Raw genomic sequence first — 10337 nt, 5'->3', positions numbered from 1 at the left:
AAAGACATCTGCAGATTGAAGGTGAGGGGATGGAGAACCATCTGTCATGCTAATGGACCTCAAAAGAAAGCCAGATTAGCAATATTTCTATTGGACAAAATAGACTAAAACAAAGACTGTAACAAGAGACAAAAAGGGCACCATCTACTCATAAAGGGGATTTTCCAACAAGAAAAACTAATAATTATAAATATCGATGCACCCAAATACATAAAACAGTTAAGAACTAACATAAAAGAATTAATTAATAATACAGTAATAGTAGGGGACTTTACCCACTTACATCAATGGACAGATCATCTAAATAAAATCAACAAGGAAACGTCGGCTTTGAATGGCACACTGGAACACATGGAATTAACAGATATATTTAGAACATTTCATCCTAAAACAGAATACATTCTTTTGAAGTGCATATAGAATATTCTCCAGAACAGATCACGTATTAGGCCACAAAACAAGTCTAAACAAATTAAAGAAGATCCAAGGCATACCATGTATCTTTTCTGACCACAATGCTATGAAACTACAAGCCGACCACAAGAAAAAAAATCTGAAAAGACCACAAATCCATGGAGGTTAAATAACATGCTACGAAATAGATCAACCAGGAAATAAGAAAAGAGTACATGAAAACAAATGAAAACAGACTACAATGGTCTAAAACCTTTAGGATGCAACTAAAGTGGTTCTAAGAGGGAAGTATATAGAAGACAGGTCTTCAAGAAGCAAGAAAAATCTCAAACAACCTACCCTTACACCTAAAGGAACTAGGAAAAGAACAAAACCTAAAACCAGCAGATGGAAGGAAATAGAACTTAGACCAGAAATAAATTATATAGAAACTAAAAACAAAAACTCACAATAGAACAGATCAATGAAGCCAGAAGCTGATTCGTTGAAGAAAAAAAGTTGATAAACTTTTAGCCAAACTTATCAAAGAGAGAGAGAGAGAGAGAGAGAGAAAGGACTCAAAACCATAAATGAGAGAAATAACAACCAATACCATAGAAATACAGTTATAACAGAATATTTTGAAAAACTATCTGCCAACAAATTGGACAACCTAGAAAAATGGATAAATTCGTAGCAATATGTAAACTACCAAAACTGAAACAGGAAGAAAAGGAAAATTTGAACAGACTTAACCAGCAAAGAAATTGAATCAGTAATCAAAAACTCCCAACAAACAAAAATCCAGGGCCAAATGGCTTCACAGGGGAATGCTTCCAAACATTTAAAGAAAAGTTAATACCTATTCTTCTCAAAGTATTCCAAAAAATAGAAAAAGGAAAACTTTCAAATTCATTCCATGAGGCCAGTATTATCCTGATTCCAAAACCAGATAAAAACACCACTAAAAGAGAGCACTGCAGGCCAATATCCCTGATGAACATAGATGTAAAAATTCTCAACAAAATACTAGCAAATCAAATCCAACAATACATTAAAACAATCAAGTGGGATTTATTCCTGGGTTGCAAGAGTTGTTCAGTATTTGCAAATCAATCAACATGATACACCACATTAATAAAAGAAAGGATAAGAACCATATGATCCTTTTAGTAGATGCAGGAAAAGCATTTGACAAAGTACCACATCCATTCATGATAAAAACCTTCTGCAAAGTAGGTTTAGAGGGAACATACTGCAACATAAAGGTCATCTATGAAAAACTTAGAGTGATCATCATCCTTAAAGGGGAAAAACAGCTTTTCCCCTAAGGTCACAAACTAGACAGGGATGTCCACTCTCACCACTTTATTCAACAAAGTACTAGAAGTCCTCGCCCCCACAGCAATCAGACAACAAAAAGAAAAGGCATCCAAATTGGTAAGGAAAAAGTAAACTTTCACAATTTGCAGATGACATTCTATATAGAAAACCCAAAAGACTCCAGCAAAAAACTGTACAACTGATAAATTCAATAAAGTTGCAGGATACAAAAAAAAATATACACAAATCTGTTGCATTTTTATACACAAAAATTAAGAAGAGAAATTAATAAAACCCATTTACAGTTGTTCCCAAAATAAATACCTAGGTATAAACCTATCTGAAGAAGTGAAAGACCTGTACCCTAAAACTACAAAACACTGTTGAAAGAAACAGAACACAACACAAAGAAATGGAAAGACATTCCATATCACGGATTGGAAGAATATTGTTAAAATATCCATACTACCCAAAGCAATTGGGTAGTAAAGCAAATTTAATGCATTCCTATCAAAATACCAACAGCATTTTTCACAGAGCTAGAACAAACAATCCTAAAATTTGTATGGAACCACAAATAGCCAAAGCAATCTTGAAAAAGTTGGAGGTATCACAATTCCAGACTTCAAGTTTATACTACAAAACAAATAGTAGTGGCAAATAGACATATAGATCAGTGGACTAGACTAGAAAATCAGAAATAAGCCCACAACTGTATGGTTAATCTTCGACAAAGCAGGAAAGAATATTAAATGGAAAAAGGACAATCTCTTCAACAAATGGTGTTGGGAAAATTGGACAGCCACATGAAGAATGCCGCTGTACCACTTTCTTACACCATACACAAAAATAAACTCAGAATGGATTAAGGACCTTAACGTGAGGCCTGAAACCATAAAAATCCTAGAAGAGGAAACAGGAAGTAACTTCTTTGACTTGGGCCATAGCAATTTCTTTCTAGAGGTCTCCTGAGGCAAGGGAAACAAAAGCAAAAATAAGCTATTGGGACTTCAAAGCAAAAAGCTTCTACACAGCAATGGAAACGATCAAGAAAAAAAATACCGAATGGGAGTAGATATTTGCAAATGACATATCAGATGAAGGGTTAGTATCCAAAATCTATAAGAACTTCTCAAAAAATAAATAATCCAATTTAAAAATGGGCAGAAGAGGGGTGCCTGTGATGTAGTTTTTGGAATGTTTTTGGTGAAGTTGGTGGGGTCTGGAGCTGATGGCCAAGAAAGAATTCTTGAGATGAATTGGTGCAAAATGGTTTTATTAAAGTATGGGGAGAGGACCCAGGGGCAGAAGGAGCTGCTGGTTGCTGCTTCCCCAGGGATTATGAGAAACAACTGATTATATACTTTGGGGTTGGGGGAAGTAAAGATAAGGGAAGTTTCAAAAGGATTTTCTATGCTAAAGAAGACACAGGATACCAGAAGCCTTGCTATTGTCAAACTAAGGTTGTTTTTTCCTCTAGCAAGGCATTAACATTAAGACAGTTGGGAGCTTCCTGGAGGAACATTATACACTGCCTGCCTCAGGTATTTGTCCATGGGCTGCAGATTATAAGGACATTTAATTTTATCTACATTTCCTTCTGCCTTTGTTTCCCATATCACCTGGGTGGCTCAGTTGGTTAAGCATCTGACTCTTGATTTTGGCTCAGGTCATGATCTCAAGGTTGTGGGATCAAACCCCGCATCTGGCTCAGCACGGAGTCTGCTTGAGATGCTCTCTCCCCCTCTCCCTCTGCCCCCTCCCTGCTTGTACTCTTTAATAAATAAGTAGATAAATAAAATCTTTTAAAAAACAGGTAGAAGACATGAAAAGCCATTTCTCTAAAGAAAACATGGATGGCCAACTGACCACGAACAGAGTTCATCATTACCATCAGGGAAATACAAATCAAACTATAGTGATCTATCACCTCACACCTGTCAGAATGGCTACAATCAACAACACAAGCAGTGTTGGGCAAGGATGTGGAGAAAAAAGAACACTCGTGCACTGTTGGTGGGAATGCAATCTGTGCAGCAACTATGGAAAACAGTATGGAAGTTACTCAAAATTAAAAATAGAACTACCCTACAATCTGTTGATTGTACTACTGGGTATTTAGCCCCCAAATACAAAAAACACTGATTGAAAGGGATACATGCATGCCTATGTTTACAGCAGCATTATTTACAATAGCCAAGTTATAAAAGCAACCCAAGTGTCCACCAATTGATGAATGGATAAAGAAGATGTAGTGTGTGTGTGTGTGTGTGTGTGTGTGTGTAAACAATGGAATATTATTCAGCCATAAGAATGAAATCTTGCCATTTGCAAGGACATGGAGGAAGCTAGAGAATATTCTGCTAAGTGAAATAAGTCAGTAAGACAGTTACCGTATGATTTCACTCATATGTGAAATTTAAGAAACAAAAATGAGCAAAGAAAAAAAAAAGACAAACAAGAGATTCAACTATAGAGAACAAACTGATGGTTACCAAAGGGGAAGTGGGTGGGTGGGGGGATGGATGAAAGAGATGATGGGAATTAAGGAGTTCACTTAAGAGAAACCATAGGAGGTGATTTAGTGTAATGGAAACAATACAGAAAGGAGAGCAAGAACAGGGTAGGGTCATGTGCTGCCACTTACTAGTGGATTTTTGGTTCTCCTATCATAAAATGGGAATAACAACATTCAGCTCTATCAGGCCTGTTTTAAAGATACGATGGGAAAGCAGTTTTAGAAACTGCAAAGCAACATAGAGGCATTAGCTATTACAGTTGTAGGAGTTGTGGCATTTTATGCCCACTTGTGAGCACTCGATTTCAAAGATGCTTTAATTATGTACATCAAAAAAGTTAATAAAAACAACTACCCTGATTTAAAAAAACAACAACTACAACTACTAGAGGGGCACCTGGGTGGCTTAGTTGTTTAAGTATCTGCCTTTGTCTCACGTCATGATCCCAGGGTCCTGAGATCGAGTCCCACATCAGGCTTCCTGCTCAGCAGGAATCTGCTTCTCCCTCTCCCTCTGCCTCTCCCCCTCAACTTGGTCTTTCTCTCTCTCTCTCAAATAAATAAAGTCTAAAAAAAATAAAAAATGAAACCAGAAAACACATTGGCAGTAAGTACCTACCAATAATTACTTTAAATGTAAATGGTCTAAATGCTCCAATCAAAAGACATAGGGTAGCTGAATGGGTAAACAACACACCTGAAACTAATATTACACTGTAAACTAACTGGAATTTAAATAAAAATTTTAAAAATGCCCATCTATATATGCCCTACAGGACTCACTTCAGATCTAAAGATACTGCATGCAAATGGGAGAAAAAGAAAGCTGGGTTAGCAATATTTATAGACAAAATGGAACTTAAAAACTAACAAGTGACAAAAAGGGGCATAACATAATGATAAAGGGATCAATCCCACAAGAGGATATGACAAGTTTAAATATGCACCCATGATAGGAGCACCAAAATATATAAAGCAAATATTAACTGACAGGAAGGGAGAAATTGACAGTTATACAATAATAGGGGACTTTAACACCCCACTTACATCAATGGATAGATCATCCAGGCAAAAAATAAGTAAAGAAACAGTGGCTTTGAATAACACATTAGACCAGATGGACCTAACATATATACAGAACATTCCATCTAAAACCAGAATACATATTTTCAAGTGCACATGGAACATTCTCCAGAATAGATCACATGTTGTATTGTATGGATGGAGGTTTCTGTGATTTTTCCTGCATAACTGACCTGCCTGACCTGCAGGCATGTAGGCAAGCTAAAGTATGTTGTTAGTGAGACTTGTGCTGCATAAGGGACCTTGGGAGCCTGTTTAGTTATCTGGCCTCCAAATCAGAACTGGCCCTTCTGGATGCCAAGAGCTGTAAATCTTGCTTCACATCCCTCCCCCACCCCCACACTCCAGGCTGGTCTGTCCCCTGGAATGGAATCCAGGAGGGGAGGCAAGAACACCTAGCCCAGGGTTCCTTGAATATGTAAAGACATAACATAGGAAGGCAGCTCACTCTGAGGCACCTGGGTGGCTCAATTGGTTAAGCATCTGCCTTAGGCTCAGGTCATGACCCCAGGGGATTGAGCCCCACAGGGAGCCTTCTCTCTCTCCCTCTGCTACTCCCCCTGCTTGTGCTCTCACTCTCTATCAAATAAATAAAATCTTTAGGGGGGGAAATCGGAGGGGTAGACGAACCATGAGAGACGATGGACTCTGAAAAACAAACTGAGGGTTCTAGAGGGGAGGGGGTTGGGAGGATGGGTTAGCCTGGTGGTGGGTATTGAGGAGGGCACGTTCTGCATGGAGCACTGGGTGTTATGCACAAACAATGAATCATGGAACACTTCATCTAAAACTAATGATGTAATGTATGGGGATTAACATAACATAGTAATAAAAAAAAAAAGAAAGCAGAGAGGGGGACAAACCATGAGACTCTTAATCATAGGAACCAAACTGAGGGTTGCTGGAGTGGGGGGTGGGGTGGGAGAGAGGGGGTGACTGGGTAATAGACACTGGGGAGGGTATGTGCTCTGGTAAGCACTGTGGATTGTGCAAGACTGTTGAATCTCAGATCTGTACCTCTGAAACAAATAATGCAATATATGTTAAGGAAAAAAAAAAAGAAGAAGATAGCAGGAGGGGAAGAATGAGGGGGGGCTAATTGGAGGGGTAGACGAACCATGAGAGACGATGGACTCTGAAAAACAAACTGAGGGTTCTAGAGGGGAGGGGGTTGGGAGGATGGGTTAGCTGGTGGTGGGTATTGAGGAGGGCACGTTCTGCATGGAGCACTGGGTGTTATGCACAAACAATGAATCATGGGACACTTCATCTAAAACTAATGATGTAATGTATGGGGATTAACATAATAAAAAAAAGAAATAAAAAAAAGAAAAAAGGAAAAAAAAAGGGGGGGGGTGGAAGGGAATGCAACTCACTCCAAACTGCACGTAGGCAAACAAATGTTTAACTTCAGGCCCCGTCATTTTCCCTATAAATACAGCCCTTATGGAGTTGGTCAGTTAGAAATCTCACCTGAGGGGAGGACATGCTGCCCAGGCCTCTCAATTGTGACTCCAGCCTAGCTGTCCCCATGGGGCTTCTCCAGCTGATGAGGTTGGATGTTTTAAGTACCTGATTTGATGTAACTCCGTCCTATTCTCCTTTACTGCTTACTATTGCCCTCATCTATGTGCTAATTTCCCTTTTCTTCTGTTTCTATTAGATTTTTATAATATCAAGTGTTTTCCCCATTAAAAACTGAGAGTCCAGCTGCCATGAGTCTTTTGCTTAGAACACATGTTAGGCCATGAAACAAGTCTCAGTAAATTTAAGAAGATGGAAATCATATCAAGCATCTTTTCCCACCACAAAATCTGTGCAACACAGAAAAGGCAGTTCTACAAGAGAAGTTTATAGCAATACAGGAAACAAAATCTCCAACATACAATGTCACCTTAAATGTAAAGGACGTAAAAAAAAAAAAGAACAAAGCCCAAGGTTAGCAGAAAGAAGTGAATAAAGATGAAGATCAATGAAAGAGCTAAAAAGATAAATAAAACTTTGAAAAGATAAATAAAACTGATAAATCTTGGGGCACCTGGGTGGCTCAGTTGTTTAAGCATCTGCCTTTGGTTCAGGTCATGGTCTCAGGGTCCTGGAATCGAGCTCAGAGGGAGTCTGCTTCTCCCTCTGTCCCTCCCCCCTGCTTGTGCGCTCTCTCTCTCTCTCAAAAATCTTTTAAAAAAACGTAAATCTTGGGGCACCTGGGTGGCTCAGTTGGTTAAGCGACTGCCTTCGGCTCAGGTCATGATCCTGGAGTCCCGGGATGGAGTCCCGCATCGGGCTCCCTGCTCGGCGGGGAGTCTGCTTCTCCCTCTGACCCTCCCCCCTCATGCTCTCTCTCTCTCTCATTCTCTCCCTCTCTCTCAAATAAATAAATAAAATCTTTAAAAAAATAAAAATAAAAAAATAAAAAATAAAAAAAATTAAAAAACGTAAATCTTAGCCAGATTCATGAAGGGAAAAAAAAAGATACAGTTCTTGCCGTATAATGTTAGATTTTTGCACGAAGATATTTACACACCTACACAAGAGCTAAGTTTATTAACTGTATGGAATGATGATTACTTACTAGTCATTTTATGAAGTGGATCATCATGAAGGTCATCATTTCCTCCACATTGAGGAAGCTGAGGAGGAAGAGGAGGAGTTGGTCTAGCTGCCTTTGGTTGTAGGGGCAGAAGATGTAGAAAGAGGGGAGACAGGCAGGCACAGTCAGTGTAACTTTATGGAAATACATTGTAATTTCTGTCTGATTTTTTTGTTGTTGTTCCTCTAAAAATGTTTCTATACAGTACCAATGCTTCTTTACAGGTTGCCTTCATTTCAGCACCTATATCCTAGAAGGGTCCATGTATTCAGAGGAGTCAAAAGCAGTTGTAAATAATTGGAACCCTTCTGCCAGGTTGTTTAATGTCAGTTTGCTTTCCGGTACTACTTCCTTTATGTCTTCTCATCTGGCACTGATCTGGAGGCACTCAACTCCATCAAGTTGTCTTAATTCCCCTGGTGTGGAACCCATTAGCTCTTTAATTTCTCCAACATCCATATCTTGAAACCCTTCACTCACCTTTTTGGCTATATTCACCATCTCTTTAATCATTTCCTTGATCAGCTCTGTGGTAAATCTTGTGAAGTCATGTAAAACATCTGGACAGTTTTCTCCAGCAGGAATTTATTGTTTCTGGCTTGATGGAAAGTTCACAGCCTTTCCTATAATAATGAGGGCATCTTCAATGGTGTACTCCTTCTAGACTTTCATGATATTCTCTCTACTGGGATTCTCTTCCAGAGCATTGACAATCCTTTACATAGAGTACCGTGTGTAATGAGGCTTAAAGGTCCTAATGACCCCCCAGTCTAGAGGCTGAATTGGGGACGCTTGTTTGGGGGCAAAGAGACAACTTTAACATCTGTGATGTTGAACTTATGGGGTTCTGGGTGGCCAGGGGCATTATGTAATACTGAAGGAACTTTAAAACGCCATCCCTTACTATCAAAGTACTTCTGGACTTCAAGTATAAAACATCAATAGAATCAATCCAGGAAAAGGACACTCATTATCCAGGCCTTTTTGTTACACAACCAAAAGACTAGAAGCTGGTGTTTATCTTTTCCCTTCACGGCTTGGGGGTCAGCAGCTTTATAGCTAAGAGTAATCCTGATCATAAAGCCAACTGTATTTGCACCAAACAATAGAGTTAGACTGTCCTTTCCTGCCTTAAATCCTGGTGCTTGCTTCTCTTCCTTACTAAAGTCCACTGTGTGGCATTTTTTTTCCAGCATGGGGCACCTTAACCTACATTAAAAACCTGTTCAAGCACGATATCCTTTCTACTAAAAAAAAAAAAAGTCTTAATGATTTTCTTTTTTCTTAAGTAATCTCTACAACCAACATGGGGCTTGAACTTAAAACTCTGAGATCAAGAGGCACATGCTCCGACTGAACCAGCCAGGCACCCCTACTCAAGGATTTTCTTAATGGCATTTGGAAACTTGTCTGCTGCCAACTTGGTTGGCATTAAATTCTACAGCTTAGATTCTTCACCTTCCTTTTGCTTTAAGTTGTCATAACTTCACTTTTTCTGTAATCATAGTCTATAGGTAAGCCCTTCTTATAGCAGTCCTGCACTCACATAAAAACTGCACCTTCAATATGAGACCAGAGATATTTTACAAAAAAGTACAAGGTTTTTGTGCCTGATATAGCTGCAGTGGCAGTTTCATGAATATCCTTTTATTACAATGGTCTTTATGATAGATTAATTCACCTTGAAATAGTGGGCAACTGCAGTTGCAAACCTCAATCTGTGGTACTTATCAAGCATTTCAACTTTTTCTTGTAATGTTACAACTTTTCTCTGCTTCTTGGGAGTACTTCCAGCATCACTAGTAAGTAGCACCTCATGTGGGTCCCATGGTGTTATTTGAGATTTGTGGTATTGCACTAAACACAATGAAAAATATGCCAGGACCACAAGAGATCACTTTTTACTGCAATATACAATTTATTGGAGAGTTAAATTACTCACGTGGGTTAGTGTCCCACAGGGTTTTAAGTATTCACAACACTTGAGCTCACTCAAGTGCAATAGCAATAGGAGGTTGCTACAAAATATTTACAGCAGTATAATATGTACTGAAGTTAATTTTATACAGTTATGACATAATACTGCATCTTTGTTTATATTTCTCTCAATTGCAAAGGGTACCACGTGCTGTCAGTGTTTGTGTATATATGTTGATAGGTTTTTAACCTCATAATACATTTTTTAGATAAATGAACAAGATATGTAGACAGTAGTCTATTTTATGATGTACCTTTTTTCAATATTTCTAAGCTATGTAGTTCATCTGCGAGTTTTTTCAAATTGTAACAGATCTCCAAAAAGTTTTCCAATAAATTTATTGGAAAAAAATCTGCATATCAGTGGGCCTGTCCATTTCAAACCTGTGTTGTTCAAGAGACAATTGTACTACCACTCTTTTCAACCTAACTTCTGTTTCTCCTGTGGCGTCC

Source organism: Neomonachus schauinslandi, chromosome 7, assembly GCF_002201575.2.
Source record: "Neomonachus schauinslandi chromosome 7, ASM220157v2, whole genome shotgun sequence".
Classification (NCBI taxonomy): Eukaryota; Metazoa; Chordata; class Mammalia; order Carnivora; family Phocidae; genus Neomonachus; species Neomonachus schauinslandi.
This window is presented reverse-complemented; position numbering follows the sequence as displayed.